We start from the raw sequence: 23,610 nt of genomic DNA, 5'->3' as shown, positions 1-23,610 counted from the left end.
TGTTCAGAAATGCAAAGTGCAAAAATAACCCGAGTCATTTTAGGGCTTTTACTCAATGCCAACTTTTTATTACTATAGAATCACAGAACATCAGGGTTGGAAGAGATCTCAGGAGGTCATATAGTCCAAACCCCTGCTCAAAGCAGAACCAATCCCCAACAAAATCATCCCAGCCAGGGCTGTGTGTGTAACAGCAGCACCTCAAAACCCCAACTGAGACTGAAGCCCCACAGTGCTATGTACAAACTGGGACAGAGTCCCTGCTGCTACGATGTTTCAGTTTAAAACAGACAAGGCAGTCATCCTGGCAGGGAGAGTCACAGACGTGAAATGACTTGCCCAACGTCACATAGCAGGCCAGCTCCTGATTCCCAGTCCTGTGCTCCATACACTGTGCAGCACTGCCCCTCTCTTTTTGGGGTTAGACTGTTTATCAATATTTGTAAAGTACCCCTTAGCTACAAAGGGTTAGTCACAGGAGATGAATACTAAGGGACCTTCCACACAGAACTATCATCATTTTACAATGTATGTTAAAAACCTAGCTTAATTTTCTAAAAGACACAGATCTGTAGAACTGACTATGTACCAAAGCAGGCTCACTTTCCTGTTGGAGGATTGCACAAGTGTTTTAGAGAACTAGTGGAAAGAGCTTCCTCCGTTATATACAGTAGAAGTTTGGCGGAGTTAAGTTACTCGTCAATAAAGGTTATGACAGTAGTTGTTAAGGAAGATCTCACACACACACGCCATCTGTATGGTGTCAACTAGCAACTGGGATGGTTTAAGATTCCAGCACTCCTACAGAAGCTTTAGGTCCTTCAGAAACACAATATTCCACAAGTATGAGAAACCTCTTTTCCCTATCTGAAAACTAACGTTTTTACATTTCCTTCACACAAACGCACGCTTTGGAGCAGGACTTCGGAGCGGAGCCCAGAGTTGGAGCTTGGAGCAACTCCAGAGCAGTGGAGCTGCAGGTTTTTGCCTGGAGCTGGAGCACAGCTCCAAAGCCCAATTTTGGAGGCAACTTAAAACTTGTGTTTCCTAAGAAAATACGAAGAACCTCAATAACAGCCTGAGGCCTTGGCTACACTGGCGCTTTACAGGGCTGCAACTTTCTCACTCAGGGGTGTGAAAAAACACCCCCCTGAGCACAGCAAGATACAGCGCTGTAAAGCGCCAGTGTAAACAGTGCTGCAGCGCTGGGAGCTGTGAGCTAATCCCCATGGGGAGGTGGAGTACCTGCAGCGCTGAGAGAGCTCTCTCCCAGCGCTGGCGCCGCGACCACACTTGCACTTCAAAGCGCTGCCGTGGGAGCGCTCCCACGGCAGCGCTTTGGGGTTTTGAGTGTAGCCAAGCCCTAATACAGTTTCTGTCTCCATGCACTGCCATTTAATTTGACAAGAGATTGAAGGATTTAAGAGTATATTTATGCCATGCCATTCCTGTAAAAAGGTGTTGTTACATCACACAGGCTGTGAACAGCTAAACAAATCATCCTTTGAAAATTCAAGAGCTCCCTTCCATCCAAGAGTTCCAAAACAAAGCAAACCTCTGAACAGAGAAACTGCCTTTTATAAAGAAACAAACTACGTTTTAGAGACCCATCAGCAGATCCTCACGGATGTAAATGGATTTGATTTCAGTGAAACTATGTCAATGAGCTAAGTTTCTGCCCTGCCCCACTTGGGTTCACTGCCTCACTCAAAAAGCTATCAGCTGAACTGATTTCCCCCTTTAAACAGGGGATAGCAATGAACTTAGTTCTCCTTATTTTTATGACATGAAGTAGAACATAACCAGGAACACAGTGATATCGCGTACTGAAGCAAACCACAGCTAACCAGCGACAAAAGTTGAATATGCTGCTGCATTACTCTTTGGCAGTACGGGGGAAGAGCTCAGTGGTTTGAGCATTGGCCTGCTAAACTCAGGGTTGTGAGCTCAATCCTTGAGGGGGCCATTGAGGGATGTAAGGCAAAAGTCTGTCTGGGGATTGGTCCTGCTTTGAGCAGGGGGTTGGACTAGATACCTCCTGAGGTCCCTTCCAACCCTGATATTCTATGATTTCCCTACTTCCACATGCAGGTTTAGCTCAAGCAGAGCCTGGGAAAACTCATCCCATCTCCTTCCCCAATGAAGATTTCAGCTGTGAAGCCCAGAAAACAGGCAGGGGTTTAGATGCAGCCACTCCCCTCCCCTGACTCTCCATGACAGTAATAAAGTCCATCACAGTACAAATTACCTCCCAAATCCCCCTTTAAGTAAAGATCCTGTCCCTGAGCTCAGAGACTGGCAGGAGATGCCAAGAGGAGACCCACCCCTGTGCCCACAAATGACCAGGAACTAAAACTCATTTAAAACATGGACAAGCCACTGTAGGGTACAGGAAAGGGGAACTTTGATGGTAGAGAACACAGTGCTCCCCCAGGAAGCCCCCAAACCCAGGTGACACCCACCCCCACCCCCTTCGGGTTTAAGGTGACCAGATGTCCCAATTTTCGGATCTTTTTCTTGTATAGACTCCTATTACCCCCCAACCCCCTGTCCTGATTTTTCACGCTTGCTGTCTAGTCACCCTATCTAGGTTTCACTTGCTAAAGCCCCGAAACAAGCTTCACATGACAGGAGACTGGGGGATGGAACAAAACAGAGGCCATGTCTACATCTAAAATTTTGCAGCGCTGGTTGTTACAGCTGTATTAGTACAGCTGTATAGGGCCAGCGCTGCAGAGTGGCCACACTTACAGCAACCAGCGCTGCAAGTGGTGTTAGATGTGGCCACACTGCAGCGCTATTGGGCGGCTTCAAGGGGTTTTGGGGAAGGCGAGAGCAAACCGGGGAAGGAGACCAGCTTCGCCGCGGTTTGCTCTCGCGTTCCGCGAACCACCCTGCAAACCGCAGGGAAGGAGACCTGCTTGCTCGGGGGTTCGGCGAACGCGAGAGCAAACCGGGGAAGGAGACCAGCTTCGCCGCGGTTTGCTCTCGCGTTCCGCGAACCACCCTGCAAACCGCAGGGAAGGAGACCTGCTTGCTCGGGGGTTCGGCGAACGCGAGAGCAAACCGGGGAAGGAGACCAGCTTCGCCGCGGTTTGCTCTCGCGTTCCCCGAACAAGCAGGTCTCCTTCCCTGCGGTTTGCAGGGTGGTTCGCGGAACGCGAGAGCAAACCGCGGCGAAGCTGGTCTCCTTCCCCGGTTTGCTCTCGCCTTCCCGGAACCACCCAGCAAACCTCAGGGAAGGAGACCTGCTTGCTCGGGGTTCGGGGAACGCGAGAGCAAGCCGGGGAAGGAGACCAGCTTGATTACCAGAGGCTTCCTCAGGTATGCTGGGATACCTGCTTATTCCACGGAGGTCAAGAAAAGCGCTGGTAAGTGACTATACTTGATTACCAGCGCTGGATCACCAGCGCTGGATCCTCTACACCCGAGACAGAACGGGAGTACGGCCAGCGCTGCAAACAGGGAGTTGCAGCGCTGGTGGTGCCCTGCAGATGTGTACACCTCCTAAGTTGCAGCGCTGTAACTCCCTCACCAGCGCTGCAACTTTCTGATGTAGACAAGCCCAGAGTTTGACCCTCCCAGAGACACCACCGCAGAGAGCCCCACTCCCTGCTAGGTGACAGCCTGGGGCGGGGGGGAGTGCACTAAGCCACCTCCCTGTTTACACCAGCCTGGTCTCCAGGGATTTCAGTCCCCATTCATTCCACAGCAGCAGCACTACCCCCACCCCCCTTTTACACTAGCCCGGACTCTCCTGGAGTTTGTTCCCCACTTACAGCCCACCAGCTGCCCTGACTCCAGAGCACTCCACTGCCCGTTTACACCAGCCTGCACTCCCGCGTTACTCCCCACTTACAGCCCACCAGCTGCCCTGACTCCAGAGCACTCCACTGCCCGTTTACACCAGCCTGCACTCCCGCGTTACTCCCCACTTAGAGCCCAGCAGCTGCCCTGACTCCAGAGCACTCCACCGCCAGTTTACACCAGCCTGCACTCCCGCGTTACTCCCCACTTACAGCCCACCAGCTGCCCTGACTCCAGAGCACTCCACTGCCCGTTTACACCAGCCTGCACTCCCGCCTTACTCCCCACTTACAGCCCGCCAGCTGCCCCGACTCCAGAGCACTCCACCACCCGTTTACACCAGCCTGCATCCCGCGTTACTCCCCACTTACAGCCCACCAGCTGCCCCGACTCCAGAGCACTCCACCGCCCGTTTACACCAGCCTGCACTCCCGCCTTACTCCCCACTTACAGCCCACCAGCTGCCCTGACTCCAGAGCACTCCACTGCCCGTTTACACCAGCCTGCACTCCCGCCTTACTCCCCACTTACAGCCCGCCAGCTGCCCTGACTCCAGAGCACTCCACTGCCCGTTTACACCAGCCTGCACTCCCGCGTTACTCCCCACTTACAGCCCGCCAGCTGCCCTGACTCCAGAGCACTCCACTGCCCGTTTACACCAGCCTGCACTCCAGCGTTACTCCCCACTTACAGCCCACCAGCTGCCCTGACTCCAGAGCACTCCACTGCCCGTTTACACCAGCCTGCACTCCCGCCTTACTCCCCACTTACAGCCCGCCAGCTGCCCTGACTCCAGAGCACTCCACTGCCCGTTTACACCAGCCTGCATCCCGCCTTACTCCCCACTTACAGCCCGCCAGCTGCCCTGACTCCAGAGCACTCCACTGCCCGTTTACACCAGCCTGCACTCCCGCCTTACTCCCCACTTACAGCCCGCCAGCTGCCCTGACTCCAGAGCACTCCACTGCCCGTTTACACCAGCCTGCATCCCGCGTTACTCCCCACTTACAGCCCGCCAGCTGCCCTGACTCCAGAGCACTCCACTGCCCGTTTACACCAGCCTGCATCCCGCCTTACTCCCCACTTACAGCCCGCCAGCTGCCCTGACTCCAGAGCACTCCACTGCCCGTTTACACCAGCCTGCACTCCCGCCTTACTCCCCACTTACAGCCCACCAGCTGCCCTGACTCCAGAGCACTCCACCGGCCGTTTACACCAGCCTGCATCCCGCGTTACTCCCCATTTACAGCCCGCCAGCTGCCCTGACTCCAGCCGCTTGCTCCCCGTTTACACCCGCCCTGAGCGCGATGCGAATCGGGCCGGGCGCCCCGCCTTACCCGGAGGCGCGCGCTGCTCCCTGCGATGGCCGCGGCGCACGGTGCCCGGCCCGGGGGAGCAGCAGCCCCGCTCCGGCCGCCAGGCGAGCCGCGCTGATGTCACGGGCGGGGCAGGCAGAGGGCGGTGCCAGCGGCGGTCACTCGCACGGCCGGGGGCGGAGCGATGCCCACGTGTGCGGTGGGGGAGAACTCCCCGCGCCAGAGCCAGGCGGGGAGGTTTTGCGCTCGGTAGGCGGTGGGAGCCGGAGGGGAAGGGGCGGGAATGGGGAGTCGGGCGAGCCCCGCTGTAACGGGGAGGACACGGAAAGGAAGGGGAGGACTGTACACAGAAGCCCCCGTGCAATGCATGGGAGAAGACAATGGACCATGGCATGCATGAGCTCCCGTGCAAGTGAGAGGCTAGGGGAACCGTGCACAAGGGAGAGGACACAGTAACCTTTCCCCACTTTTTCCAACAGGAAAATGGAAGGAGGAAGAGGGAACAATATTAGGGGGAGAAGCAAAAATATTTTATTAAAAAAAAACCCTCAAAAGACGCAAACCCTTTTATAAAAGCAGCAAAGAATGCTGGGGCACCTTATAGACTAACAGACTTTTTGGAGCATGAGCTTTCGGGGGTGAATACCCACTTCTTCAGATGCATGTGCATAAACCCTTTTATGAACATGTTCCTGGCTTACAAATGCTTTTGGTTAATTAAATGGATGGGTAATTTTTTGGCCTGTTCATCTGCCTAGTAAGGGACCAATACTTTACTCCCCCCCTTCTTGCATCACCAGGGTGTGGGTGGGGAACAGGAGCACCAGGTTAGGAGGATGGGAGCAAGGCTGAGAAGTGGTTCTGTCCACATCGGTGTGACAGCCGGCACAGCGGGGCCAGCGAGCTTTGCGAGGGGCAGAACAGATTACTTTCCTCCCCCACCCCCACCTCTCACAAGAGGGCATCAGGGAGCAGAGTGTGGGCTTGTCTACATGTAGCAGTTGCACTCATTTTACTTAAAATGGTCTAATAACCAATGTAGTTAAACCAGTTCAAACCCCTTTATGGACACACATACACTGGTTAAAAGCTGGCTCCATATGTGTAGTTTGCACTTGCACACTTGCAATGAACCCCTAAAAAAATTCAAAGTTTTCATCAATTATTTTCATAGGAGACAAAAACCAACCACTTCCCTTCCCAAAGAGAATCACAACTTTAGTTAAATTTTTGCGTGCAACTCTGAGTGGCAGTCTGGCTTCTCTCTGGGACTGGCTGGTAAACATTCAGAGACCATCACCCCCTCTTACCATGCTGAAAACACCTCTCTATTCTAGCAGTGCTGGTGCAGATCTTTTCATTTCCCAGCATTTATTAGTAACAAAAGTATTTCCTCTGCAAATGGCCCTTCCTAATATTTATGTCGCAGAGGGTACCTTGATGAAAATTAGTTCATGGAAATGCCAGGAGCATGTGAACCTCTGGAACAAGGCTGCTGTCTTGGTTTCTAAATTTAAAAGATGGTATTAAAAGGAGAACTGTGGTGTTCACATTCAAAATGTTTTCTTGGTGGATCTGGGAGGTTAGCAGGGACTGTCTCTTGCTGTGGGTGTGTCCTCACTACCAAGTTTGCTCAACTGCCCTCATGTTACTTCCCTGGTCTTAACTTGTCATGAGAGATAGCAGCTACACTGAAGAATGACTGTACAGTTGCTGTAATGTCCAAAATCAATTTGATGAGTTGTATTCAGGAGACACATGAGCCCTTGTGTTTAAGAGCTTCCATATATAAAATCAAATGGCTTCCTTTTGTGTTGCAAAGTAGCTGTGGGTGCACTTATCTGATTTGTATCCACAGCCCTGGGGCAGTTTCATGTTTGGTCCTTAGAAGCAATATAAACACAAGTCCCTGGAGTTATTCTGTCTTTAATCCCAGGATTGCACAATCTGGCCCTTTGTCTTTTATTTGCCTGGAAAGATCCATGCCTTTTAAGGCCAGAAAAGACCACTAGATACTCTAGTCTGACTCCCTGCACATTATAGGCCATGGAGACATTATGCCATTGAACAAGACAAATACAATCATAATACTAGGATTAAAAATAGTGGGCCAGATGGAGGAAAATACTTCCAACTTTTCAGGAGTAAGGTATTCCCTCCTTCTGGGGAGGAGCAGCAGGTCTGGCCTTGAGATCGGGGATCTACCAGAGGCTGGGACCACCCATGAGGTGTGCCTCTACCCCAGCTCTGCTTTCCCCGGCAATATGATCTCCTTGTATGTTTCCTGCAGAAAGACCTCTCCAAGAACTGTGACAAAGATTAGTGTGTTTGCTATTTAACACACCGGATCATGGCAAAAGCTGAATTAGGACATTCAGACTTCGGAGGGTGGGTGCGCCGGTTACTCAAGATGCATCCTTGATTGAGAGCTAAAATCCTAGTTTAACCCAAACTATCTTGGTCAGATGTCAGGTTTAATCATCGTGAATATCAGGACCATATTGTTATTAGTCATTATTTGTGTTGCAGTAACACCAGGTGGGCTCAGGGCTCTCGTGTGTTAGGCACTGTGGAACACATAATAACCTGGAGTTTACAATCTAAATAGACAAGGCAGGCAAAGAGTGGGAGGGAAAGAGTCTTGCTCAACAGGGCCGGCTTTAGGCCAATTCCACCAATTCCCCCGAATCGGGCCCCGCGCCTAAGAGGGCCCCGCTCCCAGTGGCAGAGCCACCGGGGGGTGGGGCAAGTGGCCGAGAATCCCTTCTCTGGCTAGAGGTTCCTTTTGAATTTTTACTCACCCGACAGCGCTCTGGGTCTTCACTCGCTCCGGGTCATCAGCAGCACTTCGGTGGCAGGTGAAGGACCCGCAGCCGAAGACTAGGAGCGCCACCCGGTGAGTACAAGCCCCACATGTTTTTTTATGTTTTTTGGTTTTTTAAGTCATCCCTGCTGGTGCCCTGTCGAAACTGTTCGAATCGGGCCCCACGCTTCCTAAAGCCAGCCCTGTTGCCCAAAGTCACAGAGCAGGTCAATGGCAGGTCTTCTGACTGCTAATCCAGTGCTCTGTCCATTAGGCCATACTGCATCTCAATCAGGTTGATTGTCCCTTAAGTTTTATAGGCACCTAACTGCGCTTTGGGCATGTATGTCAATTTGCATCTGCATTTAGCACCAGGTGGGCTGTATCTATTTTGAATTTATTCTCCTTTATCTTTAGCCCCACTGGTTTTGGGATCTGTTCAGAAAGCACTTTTCAGATAGGGATTTTCCATTCCATCAGGGAGAGCCAGGAGTTACGTACTGAATTGGAACTCTTTTCAACATCTGTAGCTTTCTACTCCCAGTACATGATGGGTGTCTGCTAGAGCTGATTCGGACGTTGATGCTCCTGCCCTTCCTCCCACCCCCCACTATCTGTTGAGTCTGAAATCTGTCTACACTTTACGTTAGGATTGCAGAGGCATTTTGATTACTGGAAACTTACCCTCTGCTATGAGGGCTAAATTTAAGGTAACTTCTTGGCTGACCTTGATAGCCAGGCTGCCTGGATCCACCCTCTTAGCACAGTATTGCTAATCCCAAGCAGTTTAAAATGACAAAAATCACAAGCTAGGCTCAAAAATCATGAGATGTCCAGAAATAATAAATTTGGGTTTCTGTTTGTTTACCTTCTGTTTTCTGAGCTGTTAGAGTCACAGTCAGGTTGCAAGTCAAGCATTCCTCTGCAACCCTGGGGGCTAGAAAAAATGAAAGCTGAGGTTCTCACATAATCACCTAATTCCATCAGGGATTTAAGGAAAACACCAAATATCATGAAACTCATGGTTAAAACATGAGAGTTGACAACAAAGTTACTGTCTTCCTGATCTGCTCCCATTCTTTCAAAGCTGTGAGGTTTGAAGTCAAATTTAACCAGGTTCATATATCCAAAAGGGATCCTACGGAGGCTTAGAAAGCTCATTCTGTGGTCAGGTTGATTGGGGAGGCAAAGATTAACACCTGAAATTATCTTTAAAAGATTCAGCTGGGAGATCACAGGGACATGGCTACAATGCAGCATGTGACCCCTAAAATAGCATTTCTTCCAGCTGGTTTTTTCAAGTCATTTGCATTAAACACAAATAGAGTGGCAGAGCCGCCTTTACATTAAGGCTTCTTTATGGTGCGCCAGCAGGGTAATAGGGCCTGAAAGTGAGCGTACATGTAATATATTCCCACTTCAAGGCCCCTTTATACTGTCAGTGGCAGCATTGTCAGCTTGTTGTTTTTCTTAAAGCCCAAACTCCTGGGATTATGGGAGAAAGTCAGCTTTCATTCAAAAATAAAAATAAGTTTCTCGCCTTCATGGCTTCAGAGAAAAGCTTGAAAACATGAACCCTGCATGTTCCAACACCAACAGGCAAATACTAATAAAAGAAAGCAAATGTATGGTTTGGTTTGGTTTTTAAGCCTCATAACTTTTAAAGCCTCATGATTTTTAAAGCCATGATTTTTTGAGACCTAACTAATTTTTTGAGGCCATTCTTATGTTCTTACAAAGAAACAAACATGGGCACAAGTCCCCTTTTTCCATTGTAGATTGCCTTCAAAGTACCCAGCGTTCCTTGATACTTTTCTAAAATAAGCTATAGTTGGGGAGCAAAAGCTCAATCTTGAGTCCTCTGGCCGTGATCCAGTAAAGCATTTAAAACCATGCTTAACTTTAAGTACTTGTAAAGTCTGTGGGACTACTCATGTACTTATACTATTAAGCGTGATCTTAGGTGCTTTGCAGGATCAGAGCCAGAATACTCAGTACTTCCCAGGATCCTATCCTGGAAGTATTTTAGCAGGTAGCAGAGAGAAAAATCTCTCCCATAGTTAAAACTACAAAGGTAAATGAAATATTAGATACTAGACACATTTTATACAGAGCCAAGGTGATTTTGCTTCCTTCAAGAGACTTAGATTCAGGTAATGATTAAGAGCAGTCTAAGCAAATTAGAATTTATAGAGCCATTAGGGTAGCAAGGAAAATGTAACCATGCTTAATTGAGGCTGAAAACCAAATAGAGCTACCTAGGCTGTAATTAACTGTTCCAAATTAGCTACTTCTGTATGACAGAAAAGCTAAAAGAATCAGAATGTCCAAACACATGAAAGCCTTCCTTCTGGTGTAATGGATCTATACACCAGAGCCATTACACCAGGATCATTGAAATATACAATGCTACGATGGCAAATGCAAGGGAGAAATGTTGAGTGCATTCCAAAAAGACAGTGGGGCACTGTCAAGGTTCCTCCCCCACTCTGAACTTTAGGGTACAGATGTGGGGACCTGCATGGACCCTTCTAAGCTTAATTACTAGCTTAGATCTGGTAACACTGCCACCATCCAGAATTCCAGTGTCTGGAACACTTCCTGTCCCCCCAAACCCTTCCCCTCCCTGGGCAGCCTTGAGAGGCTTTTTCACCAAGTTCCTGGTGAACACCAATCCAACCCCTTGGATCTTAACACAAGGAGAATGTAACCATCTCCCCCTCCTTTCTCCCACCAATTTCTGGTGAGTCCAGATCCAATCCCCTTGAATCTTAAAACAAGGAAAAATCAATCAGGTTCTTAAAAGAAAAAACTTTTAATTAAAGGAAGAAAGATAAAAATCATCTTGTAAAATCAGGATGGAAAATACTTTACAGGGTAATCAGATTCATATAGCCCAGAGGAACCCCTTCTAGCCTTAGGTTCAAAGTTACAGCAAACAGAGGTAAAATCCTCTCAGCAAAAAGGAACATTTACAAGTTGAGAAAACAAAAATAAGACTAACACGCCTTGCCTGGCTGTTACTTACAAGTTTGAAACATGAGAGACTGATTCAGAAAGATTTAGAGAGCCTGGATTGACGTCTGGTCCCTCTTAGCCCCAAGAGCGAACAACCCCCAAAACAAAGAGCACAAACAAAGACTTCCCTCCACCAAGATCTGAAAGTATCTTGTCCCCTCATTAGTCCTCTGGTCAGGTGTCAGCCAGGTTTACTGAGCTTCTTAACCCTTTACAGGTAAAAGAGACATTAACCCTTAACTATCTGTTTATGACAGGCACTTAGGAAAATAAAAGTAGAAAGAACTTAGAACCGAGAAATAGAAAAATAAATAAATAACTCTGTCAACAGGAGCAGGAAGATGCTGCCCAAAGTAAGGAAGGAAATCAGAATTGCAAAGACAAGCCGAGAACCAGCTGTAGCTTCAGAGATTTCAAACGTGACTCCAAAAGGTTGTTCCTGTAGTAGGAAACCACAGCTCTGTCAGGGAGGAAATATGATCCTTGTCAAATGGAAGAGAAAACGAGATAATTAGCATTGTTTATAGTACTCTACTAAAAGAATGCTTCCTTACTATGGTGACATCACTCATACAGCCACGTGCCAAAGAACCAGGATAGGTGTGTACCTGGGCCAAAAACTGTTATAGCAGGGATAAAGGAGAGAAGACAGAACTGAGGGGGTGGGGAGAATCAAATCAGTATCTTAGAAGTCCGTATACTAATACAAGAAATATGGGGAATAAGCAGGAAGAACTCAAAATGCTAGTAAATAAACACAAATATGACATAGTTGGCATCACAGAGACCTGGTGGGAATATGTAAGACTGGAATATTGGTATAGAATGGTACAGCAGCTTGCTCAGGAAGGACAGGCAGGGAAAAAAAGGGAGGAGAGGTTGCCTTTTATATTAAAAACATGTACACTTGGACTGAGGTTGAAATGGAAATAGGAGACAGACTTGCTGAAAGTCTCTGGGTAAGGATAAAAGGGGTAAAAAACAAGGGTGATATCATGGTAGGGGTCTATTACAGACCACCTAACCAGAAAGAAGAGCTGGATGAGGTTTTGTTTAAATAACTAACAAAATCATCCAACGCACAGGACTTGGTGGTGATGGGGGACTTCAACTACTCAGACATCTGTTGGGAAAATAACACAGCAGGGCACAGATTATCCAACACGTTCTTGGAATGTATTCAATTTATTCATAAATGATCTGGAGAAAGGGGTAAACAGTGAGGTGGCAAAGTTTGCAGATGATACTAAACTGCTCAAAATAGTTAAGACCAAAGCAGACTGTGAAGAAGTTCAGAAAGATCTCACACAACTAAGTGATTGGGCAACAAAATGGCAAATGAAATTTAATGTGGATAAATGTAAAGTAATGCACATTGGAAAAAATAACCCCAACTACACATACAATATGATGGGGGCTAATTTAGCTACAACTAATAGGAAAAAGATCTTGGCGTCATCGTGGACAGTTCTCTGAAGATGTCCACGCAGTGCGCAGAGATAGTCAAAAAAGCAAACAGGATGTTAGGAATCGTTAAAAAGAGGATAGAAAATAAGACTTAGAATATATTATTGCCATTATATAAATCCATGGTACTCCCATATCTTGAATACTGTGTACAGATGTGGTGTCCTCACCTCAAAAAAGATATACTGGCACTAGAAAAGGTTCAGAAAAGGGCAACTAAAATGATTAGGAGTTTGGAGAGGGTCTCATATGAGGAGAGATTAAAGAGGCTAGGACTCTTCAGCTTGGAAAAGAGGAGACTAAGGGAGGATATGATAGAGGTATATAAAATCATGAGTGATGCAGAGAAAGTGGATAAGGAGAAGTTATTTACTTATTCCCATAATACAAGAACTAGGGGTCACCAAATGAAATTAATGGACGGCAGGTTTTAAACAAATAAAAGGAAGTTCTTCTTCACGCAGCGCAGTCAACTTGTGGAACTCCTTACCTGAGGAGGTTGTGACAGCTAGGACTATAACAGCATTTAAAAGAGAACTGGATAAATTATCGTGGTTAAGTCCATAAATGGCTATTAGCCAGGATGTGTAAGGAATGGTGTCTCTAGCCTCTGTTTGTCAGAGGATGGAGATGGATGGCAGGAGAGAGATCTCTTGATCACTGCCTGTTAAGTTCACTCCCTCTGGGGCACCTGGCATTGGTCACTGTCGGTAGACAGATACTGGGCTAGATGGACCTTTGGTTTGACCCGGTATGACCGTTCTTATGTTCTCATATTCTCGCATATTTGCATACCTACATAGTCCAAAATCTATAGGATAAAATGGGATTCTGCACCCCCTGATAGAAAACGTTTAGGTATCTGGGGATTTCTTAATATGGTCAGTGTCCCTGAAGGAGTGGTAGAAAGGTACTTTGGCCCAGATCTGCACTGAAATCAATAGAAGTTAGGAGTCTAAATACCATTGTGGATCTGGAACCCTTGTTTACATATATATTCTTGTGCTTAGCACTACTTAGGAATGTGTATTTCTGCAATATCAGCCCTGTTCTTGCCAGATTCTGTGAGCAGGGCCTACCTCTTGCTCACAGCCTGACTTTGCTTCAGATCAGCAAAGTGTAGATTACTACTTTAGTACCTCATACCTGGCCTCTGACGCAAAGCCTCAAGTCTCAGGACCTCTTCTACTACATGGAGACTAATAGTAAAAAAACACACATTTAATATCCTGCAGTGGTGGAGGCACAATTCTTACCATGTCTGACCTGTCCAGCTTGTGCTGGAATATGTGGGGGAGAACAGCACCATCCTGAGGGATTTGGGGGAAGACAGGTTAATTGAGGAGAAGCAAAAAGCTTCCAGAGCCTGTAAAGGGGCCTGAGTGTAAATGAGAGTCAGGGCCCTTCAATGTAGAGTGTTTCTTAGTCTGAGCGATCTGCACAGGTGTCATCGTTCTGGGAGAGCAACAACGGTATATACAATAAAGCCATCTCTTAGAGGTCATTTGCATTTTTAATAGACTGCCACTGTGTGTTGCTCGGTAAAAGCAATGAGGATTCAAGCAGAAGTAGTTGACCAATGAGAGCGCAGGTCTTTGTCTAAAGCCAACCGGAGCCCTCACTCTCACACACCCCAACCCTGTGCCCCAGCCCTGATCCCCCTCCCGCACCCTGAACTCCTCATTTTTGGCCCCACCACAAAGCCCACTCCCCCAGCCAGAGCCTTCACCCCCTCCTACACCCCAACCTCCAATTTCATGAGCATTCATGGCCCACCATACAATTTCCATACCCAGATGTGGCTCTTGGGCCAAAAAGTTTTCCCATCCCACTTTAGCTGGAGTGAATAGTGAAACAAGACAATAGTTAAACCAATTCTGTGCATTGCCAAACAAGTGGCTGAGACAAGACACCTCAAATAGCCCAGCTGATCAGTAGTTTTTGGCACATCATATGCTGATTGTTAATTAAATGAACTATGTAAACAGTGCAAAGTTAATATAAGAGGTAGTTTACAATGTCTGGCTTATAGATTTGGATTTATCAAAGCAAACTTCCCCACAGCTAGCTCACGATGTTCCCTTATTGAAACCAGTCATGTGGGGCTAGGTTTTTGGTGTATAATACTTGAATAGAGCCAAATATCCTGGGCTTTTTTTTTGTTTTTTTGTCAAATAGCTCAAGCTCAGTTCTCTAACTGCATCTGAGCTCCTCTCAACCACAGGAGCATGGGCAGCTGTAAGGAGCCAACTGCAGCTCTCGAATTCTGCACCACCCACTACTGGCATAAATTAGAGCTGTGGAGGAGAAGTGGTAATTTACACCTCTGTTGTACAGTGTCTAAGTGATCTTACAGCAGCAGAGGGTCGGCACAGTAGAACTCCACTTCTCCACGCCCCATCACAGTCTCCCCTGCCCCCAACACATCTCCTGTGTCAAGGCCAGGGGGTAGCTGATGCATAACGCAACTATACACCAATGGAGAGACCCTCTATCTATAGGAAATCCTCCAATGGCCTTTTCTGGACAGTTCCCACCACTCCAACAGTGCAGGTGAATGTAGCCAAGTGGCGAATCTAGCCCCATGTACCTGCCTGGGGATTTACATGACAATGCTTAATGATTCTTCCAGGTTGGCCTCTTTGGATCATTGGAAGGTCAGACTGGCAATGTAGTAGTTTATTGGCCAAATGTGGCTCAACATATGAATTTTCCTCTGTGAAACTGATGTATGGGGGTAAGGGTGTTTCAGTTAAAGAACTTTGTGAATTAGATTTGTGGAGATTTACTATGGTAAACCAGAGTTTACTTTAATGAACCCAGTAAAATGTAAAGTCACTCTTAAATTAAAATTTAACTAAGCTATTTAATTTAAAATAATTAAATTATCCACCAAAGACTACTGACCAGCTAGGCTGAGCAGGTCTGCAAAGCTATTTTAGGTGCCGTGTCATAACCTATAGATAGAGGCAAAGGCAGTATAAATATACACCCATATTCTGGCCAATGCAGCCCCCAACACAGCAGTCCACACGGATCACTCCTGCTGTTGCACAGTGGGCATAAATAAGTATCAGTGCTGGATTGGTCATCTGATGCACTATAAGCCTGGGTCTCATTGCATTGTTTGGAGCTAGAATCAGAGCTGGCAAACTCAGCCTTGCATTTGCCCTGCTTGGATGTGGAATTTCTGGCAGACACCTGTGTACAGCATGCCACCAGAACTTTGTGTATTTCATACATTTCTCTCATCTACGAACATACTTTAGCTGTTATTCTGTTTGTTGTGAAAGGCTGATGTCATGTGTTGCCGCTTGTGGATAGCGCCGTTATTACAACCGTCCTTTGCAAACACAGGATTTGGGGCATTAGCCAAGGGCTCTGACTATTTAGTAACATTAAAGGAAAATATCAAACCACAGTCGGGTGCCACACTTGTAATGGCCACAGTGCTGTATAGTTATTACCTGAATCAATCTGAAAATTAGCGGGGCCATAAACCGCCAAGAGGCTGTGGCTTGATTCTGCTTCTGTTGCTGTTATGGGCAGCCATGTGCAAAAGAGCTTGTATAAGACCTTGCCTGGGCCTTGAGAGGGGTTAGAAGCTGCAACCTTCAGTACTAACAATGTGAGTATCAATTGCTTGAGATAAAGAAGCAAGCCCTGTCACATGTAGTTGTAGTAGACTCTTATCCTCCTCTGTGGTCCATTTAAGAACCACACTCTCTTGGGGCCTGCTCCAAAGTCCACTGAAGCCAAGTGAAAAGCTTCCATTGAGGTCAATGGCTGTTGGACCAGTCCATTAGTGTGGGCTACACTTACCTGGAAAGCAGTTACACCAGATGAGCCCTTCCTCCTGAGTTCCGTGTCTTCCCGTGGTGCTGTCATGCAGCCCTTCCTACCCAAGAGCCTGTTAGCCAGATCAGAAGGCAGAATGTGTGCTAACAGTATCTGTTCTGCTTTGCCTGGCTTCCAACTTCACGTCCTTCCTTTCTGAGGACACTTTTCAGTGGTGCTTAACCTTGACAGATATGGAACAACAATCGCCATACTATTGAGCAATAATGTCAGGAAACAGGTGTTTCAGCACTAGAATCCAAAAGACATAGACTCCTGGACTAGTTCAATTTCCGTACACTGCCTCCCAGTTTTAGAACCTTTGGAACCATGTTGTTTTCATTTCCCATGTGGGGAACACTTCAGGAAGTGATACTTTGGAGCAATTAGGCTCAAACAGGATGCTATAACAAGGCCATGCGTTTGTAAGAAACTGAAAACAAGCTCAGAGGAACACCAACCTAAAGTTCATTGAAGATTTTCTATAACACTGTTTTCCCGTGGTGCCTATCAATTAGTTAAGCAGAACTTCTTAATACATTGAATGGAAAATAGATTAAATCCTTTACATTGCCTTCATTTAACCTAAGTATTAATTAGGAAGAAGCCAGTTTTACTGAGCTATGCCTGTTATTCATAAGAGCACACTTGCCCCTTTCTTATCCTGGCTGGAGGTTCTGATGCCATTTCTGAAAATGCAGTTAACAATTGGAACAGAGGACTCCAAAGACATTAGGTTTGGATAGGGCTAAATATTTTAAGGCGCTACAGCATCACTGTCACGGACAGGGGTGGCTCCAGGCACCAGCATGCCAAGCGCATGCTTGGGGCAGCAAGCTACTGGGGGTGCTCTGCCAGTCTCCGCGAAGGCGGCAGGCAGGCTGCCTTCAGCGGCTTGCCTGAGAAGGGTCCGCTGGTCCCGCGGTTTCGGAGGACCTCCTGCAGGCGTGCCTGCGGAGGGTGAGCTGGTCCTGCAGCTTCGGCAGACCCTCTACAGGTACGCCTGCGGGAGGTCTGCTGAAGCCGCGGGACCAGCGGACCCTCTGCAGGCAAGCCGCCGAAGGCAGCCTGCCTGCCGTGCTTGGGGCGGCAAAATGCCTAGAGCCGCCCCTGGTCACAGAGTCCCCGGGTGATGCTCTGGAATTGCTCCCTACGAAGCCAATCAGGACTCTGGTGAAGTCTCCTCTCTGTGAGCAGACTGGCTCCAGGGCAAGAAGCTCACATGGCTTCCACCTTCCTGGGTCTGACCTTTGGAGCATTCAGCATCCTCTGCCCCTCTGTGCGCTTCCCACAGCGAGTCTGCCCAGGCAGGGTCCTGGGGAAACCAGAGCGTCCTGCACCCTCACTTTGCAGTCAGACATGACTCTTAGCCAGCCAGTAAAACAGAGGTTTATTAGATACAGGAACACGGTCTAAAACAAACCCTGTAGGTACAGAGAACAGGACCCCTCAGCCAGGTCCATTTTGGGGGACAGTGAGCCAGAAACCCATGTCTGCACTCTCTCCGTGTAACCAGCCAGCTCCCAAAATGACTCACTCTCTAGCCCTTCTTCCTCTGGGCTTTGTTCTTTTCCCGGGCCAGGAGGTCACCCGATTCCTTTGTTCTCCAACACCTTTAGTTATCACCTTGCAGGGGGGAAGGCCCCAGCCATTAGTTGCCAGGAGACAGGGTGTCAGCCCTTTGCTTTTCAACAGTTACACCCCGTTATCCCACCACCTAGAGACTTAAGAAACGCATAGGGGAAACTGAGGCACCCCTACAGTATTCAGAGGAAACATTAAGAACAGTCCCACTTCATCACAATCACTGGGTACAAAGGGTGGGTTTTCAAAAGCTCTTATTAGTGACAGACCTCTGCCTCCATTGATTTCAGTGCTGAGCGCTTCTGGAAATACCACCCAAACACTTTTGAAAATACCATCCAAACACTTTTGAAAATACCATCCAAACACTTGAAGGTAGAGTGCAGAAAGATGCTCACTGTTTTGCATTAATGGCTCTGTGGCTGTGCAGCACCGGCACCGAGTTCATAAAGCCATACACACACCAGACAGTCACAACTATGTATCTGTGGCAAAACCCTGGCCCTGTAGACGTTAATGACAAAACTCTCATCGACTTCACTTCCTAAGGAATCTATTCCAACCAGGCTGATCTTCCCCTTCGTGGAAATTCATTACGTGTCCCAGCAGATCAATGACTGCCCTGGTAAACGCTGGGACACACTGTGCAATTTGCTGCTTTATTGACCCCTTTTAAGAGCACCATTCACTAAGACAAAGCCTGTTCCTCCACTGCAGCCAGTGGCAAAGTTCCCCTGGGCTTTTAATGGCAGCAGAATGGAGGTGGCCGGTGTGAGTCACATTTGCATTATGGTGGCAGACAAGCAGCATCTGGCCTGGCCTTCGTGAATGTTTTTTCCATGTTTAAATATGAACTAGCGGGAACCAAAAAACAGAGAGGCTGAAGCAGTGCACTTTCCATAGCTTTGGGGGCCTTGCAGATCCAGCAGGCACCCATGGGGCCTTTGTGGTGGGTTAACCCATTCAGAGAAAACGTCAGGCTGACAAAGCAGCATCTCCTCCCTCTATCAAAGACTTGCAGAGCAGTCCTGAGGAGGGAGAACTCATGCACATCAGTTTTCCATGATACCCAGCCCAGATTCCTCCTGCCTGTCCACCCGTGCACCCAAGGCAGCTCAGACCAGGATATGAATCATGCTGAATAAATCCCCTGGCTAGCCCAGGTGGCCATCTGGGGCTGAGCTTTGGGCTCTGAGCAAAAAGAGCATAGCCATTCTGAGCATCCAAGTTTGGGCTGTGGGATGCATGGGGAGTCTTTTAGTGGTACATCTAGCCTTTGAGCTGGGGGTGCAATCCCAGCTCAAAGAGACACAGCTATGCTTGTTCGTATGGAGCTAACATGCTACAAATCAAAATGCTGTGGTGACACAAGTGGCAGGAGAGGCTCCTTACCCCAAGCAAGATCCCTTCTGAGGCACTGCATATGTACTCAGGTGGCTGGCTGCTTGCGCTGTGTTTAGCACACCAGCTCCACCAACACTACCATGGATGGCTCCTCACCTTCCCGCTCCAGGGCAGATGTGCCATTAGTATTGCTGATACTGTGTCAATATAGATTGGTTTGTTCAAATATTGCTTCAGCAAGTGGCTAAGCTTTACAGCCAGCATACACTGAATGAACAAACCATGTATGTCATGTCTCATTGAAAAAACATTGACCCACAAAAGTTAATAAGGAACAATCTTTGATTTATTCCCAGTGTGCAACCAAAGAGTCATCCTCCTTCTGCCAAGCTCCCCAAACAGATTTTTCTGCTTCGTTTTCTGAATGAGATTACGCTGGACTGTCATGAAAACAGGAAAAATGTAGTGTCCAACACAACGCTCTCCTGTGGAGGTGAGTTCCTCCTCTGCTTGTACAGCCATCATTTTTGATTCCAATCCCAGCTCTGCATTATATACATTACACAAGATTTCCACCAAGTAAAGTGGCTAACGGGAAATCCAATAGTTTGATGCACTTTTTTGAGATTTCTAGAGCAGTACCCCAAGGTGAAGGGAAATGTCCACTTGGCTACTCACTGAAGTGTGGGAGTGTATGCTTTTCCCTCTAGTCCAATAAATTTGAGATGATGTCCGCTGAACTGCCAAATGGCAAATCTATGCAAAATGAACATTGCCCATGAACACTGTGACAGAAGAGATGCACACAATGGACTTCTAGGCCAATCCACCTAACAGCTTGGGCTTGAATACTCTTTTTATTTTAGTTCCTTGGCCCGAGACTTACTACATTGATGTGTAGTAGCAGGGGACTTTGCACTGATATATATTAATGCTGATTGCCTGCACTGGTATGACATTAAATAACCAGCTGGGTAAGGATAAATTCCCACTCTCAATGTGGGAAATGACTTTTTAGACATAGACAGAAATGAGCAAAGCTAATTAAAGGGTTCCTTGAATTGGTTTAATTCCTTTTGTTGCATGTGGATGACCACTGTGCTAATGGGTGAGCCAACAAAAGGCCTGGAGGTTCAGTCTGAATGAGGTTTGACTACGTAGCCTGAAAAGGTTTGCATTTTTCACCCTGCTTTCTCTGAGGCAGGGCTGGTGCAAGGATGTTTCGCGCCCTAGGTGAAACTTCCACCTTGTGCCCTCCCCCGAGCCCCTGCCCTGAGGTGCTGACCTGCAGCAGCTCCTCACTCCTCCCCCCCGCCCTGAGGCACCCCCCCCACCCCAGCTCACCCCTGCTCTGCCTCCACCCCAAGCATACCGCCGCTGCTTCACTTCTCCCACCTCCCAGGCTTTTGGCACCAATCAGCTTAGGCACCACAAGCCTGGGAGGTGGGAGAAGTGAAGCAACCACGGCATGCAAGGGGAGGAGGCAGGGCAGGGGTGAGCTGGGATGGGGAGTTCCCCTGCGTGCCCCCCCACACTTGCTGCAGGTGGCCATCCCCACTCTCCCCTGCCCCAGCTCCCTCCACCTAAATGCTGGCAGCGACCGGGGTGGCCGAAAATCCAGCCACCACGGTCGCTGCTGAAGAAAATGATACCCTCCAAATCCTAGTGCCCTAGGCGACCGCCTAGGTCACCTAAATGGTTGCACCAGCCCTGCTTTGATATCATCCCATCTCCTCCCTCAGCCAGATCCTTCTGCTCCCTCCATTCTCCACAGCTGCCCTCTGTCTCCAGTCAGCTCATCTCAGGCTGCATGTAGTGGCTTTCCACACACCACCAGTGATCTCTGCTGTTGCTTGTCTTCTCCAGATTTCACATACTATGCAGCTTCCCTGGGGCAGAGGTGATGATGAGAATATCTAGTTTGTATAGAGCACTCTTCATCAGTACACCTCAAAGCACTTTACAAAGAAGTGCAGTGTCATCATCCCATTTTACAGACAGGGAAACTGAGGCATGCAGGAGGGATAGGACTTGCCTAAAGTCACCCAGGAAGTTAGTGGCAGAGCTGGGACTAGAACCCAGGTCTCCTGAGTTCCCATACAATGCCTTACCTCCTGGGCCTCACTGCACTGGGTAGTGCTAACCCCACAGAGCCTCACAGTATGCACAACTGGAAGAGAGTAGCCATGCAGCCATTCATCCTCCTCTTTAATAAAGCCATTTGGGGCTGTTTGGGGTTGTGAACTCAGTGCCCCTGGAAGGGAAGCACACCTCCAGTTCTCCACACAGCATAAGCAGTAGGGTGGCAAGCTGCAGCCTTATCCTACCAAAGTGCTTCTGTCTAGCTCATGAGACCAGCATATTAGAGGATTCCCACTTCCATTGCTGCTGCTACTGCACACTAGAATGTGACTTGGACTGTTAATTACAGGTATTAAAGAAGCACTGAGAGGCCCCATTCACACCCTACATCTCTGGACTTCCAGTCCAGTGACCTATCCACAGAGCCCCACTGCCTCCCTGCTGCAGCATTTGTGAGATGCATACCTCTTGCCTAGCAACTGGAGAGAGACGACCATGCTCTTTCCCTATAGGCTGCTGAGAATCCATGGCTGTAAATCACTATTGACCTAGGCTGGATTTAAACTATCTGCCTAAGATAAAAGGCTCCATATCCCATTACTAATCCCATGAAATATCCAGTCCCTTTTATGCATGCTCTTTTAAACATGTGCTATTCAGGAATTTAAAGCCCTATCAAGGTAAAACTAGAAGTAAAGTGCTGCCATTTCAAAATCAGATAAAAGCCTGGCAATTCGGGGAAAGGTTATGAATTAGCTGATCATGATGCTGAACCAAGGGACAGATGTAGAGCAGAGAGCATATTAACTAACTAGGCTGACTGCATCGGCGTGTAATAAGGTATGCAGGTAGTGCACAACGTCTGTGTACCACCCTGATCAGGAGCAGTTAGTTCTCCAAAAGTTGGCACCGGAGTCTTGCTGAGAATAACCTCTGGATAATTTAAACTCAAAATAAAGCTCACCCTTAGTATGATCATCCCCAAAGGTCTCCAGAAACAGATCAAGGGGCATCCATATTTTAAATAAAGGACATAAAGCTCCCAGACTATAGACTCTGGGCTGAGCAAGTGGCAAAGGAGTGGGAGGGTACTGAGAGTCTCTGGTGCTTTTCCTGGGTCGGTGCAGGTCTCTGCTGCCCACAGTGGAGGTGTGACCCAGGCTAACCCAGCACAGCTCTCAGACACAGCCAATGGAGAGGGACAAGGAGCCTTCCCCAGCCAGTGAGCTGACAGGCCTTGGCCCTTTATCCGAGGCAGTAAAGACTCGTGCTTTTAGGATTCAGAAGTCCTGGGTTCAATCCTCACTACCAGTGACCTATGTAGGGACACCACGTTCCATAGCACAGTGGCTAAAAGCCACAACCAGCCCTAACACTGACATCACAGTAACACAGTAGCCCCTGATCCTGCAATTGGCAGCACACAGATTGGTCAGCAGATCGATGCCAAGTGCCTTCAGGAAATAACGCAACAGTCTGCCCATGCATTATCCTTCAAAGCACCAGGGCTTTATTTGGTACTGAATCACCCCTAAGAAATCTAGTTATTTGTTGTCCCATTTAAATCATATTGCTTTCTCATAGCCTGGGCAAGAGCCAGCAATACAGGGGAAACACACTTCCTGGAAGCTGTAACGTGTCTGCTCGCTTCCCAAACAGGATACTGAGCATATGGCCAGGGAAGCTCAGGGTTCCTGGAGACCTGAGTGGGAAATCCAGGGACCGCATCTCCCTGGTGTGCTCTGGTCCGTGTTGGCCTATTGCAAAGCTGGAGAGTTTGCTCTTTTGAAGTAGTTAGAAAAGCCCCATTGTAGGGTTCCTCCCTATCGAGAGCAGAGTGCCCCCTACTGGTGGCTTCGGCAAGTCAGTTGGTCGGCCGGAAGTTTGTCAGAGTGGCCTGACTTGCGGCTGCACAAGTGCCCGATGAACACTTCCGGTCCCCACCGGAGGGCCCAACTCACCGGCCGGTGGTGGGGATCCCCTGTTCCTGGTTGGGGTGCACACCAACAGTGTATGACTCCAGTCCCTCAGGGCCTGGAGGTTGAAACAGTCTTTGGTCTCAGTTTCCTGGCTGGGCAAATAGCTCCCACGTATGGCTGAGCAACTACATAGTCTTTGACCCACAGCTTCCTGGCTGCGGCAAGCAACCACAGTGTGGGGCTCTGGGCATCTGGGCAGGGTGGAGCAGGCAAACAGTCTATAGCCTGCAGCCTCCTGGCTGGGGCAGGCAACAACCAAGGAGTCTCGGGCTCAGGCCCCTTTGGGGATGTGGGCCAGGCTCTCCTTCACAGGCTTGTGGTTGGGCAGCCATTCCTCTGGCCTGTCTCCAGGGTCTTCGTCTCACTCTGCCAT

At 48.3% G+C, this 23,610-nt stretch overlaps 1 protein-coding gene and 1 long non-coding RNA gene across 3 annotated transcripts in view; one reads left to right on the top strand and one right to left on the bottom strand.

Annotated features, from left to right (window-relative positions):
* Nucleotides 1–5,200, bottom strand: part of SH3BP4 (SH3 domain binding protein 4) — a 159,571-nt gene extending 154,371 nt beyond the window's left edge. Inside the window, exon 1 of one of the 2 annotated variants that reach the window (XM_050969405.1) lies at nucleotides 5,145–5,200. The gene's annotated coding sequence lies outside the window, so the exon portion shown is untranslated. The remainder of the gene's footprint in view (nucleotides 1–5,144) is intronic. The other variant, XM_050969403.1, reaches the window with a different exon arrangement.
* The window catches only part of LOC127058945 (uncharacterized), an 88,738-nt gene that overhangs the window by 53,849 nt on the left and 11,279 nt on the right, over nucleotides 1–23,610 (top strand). The window lies entirely within an intron of this gene.

This window comes from Gopherus flavomarginatus, chromosome 10 (assembly GCF_025201925.1).
Source record: "Gopherus flavomarginatus isolate rGopFla2 chromosome 10, rGopFla2.mat.asm, whole genome shotgun sequence".
Taxonomy (NCBI): Eukaryota; Metazoa; Chordata; order Testudines; family Testudinidae; genus Gopherus; species Gopherus flavomarginatus.
The sequence above is the reverse complement of the archived record's forward strand: the minus strand, read 5'-3'. Positions and strand labels throughout refer to the sequence as shown.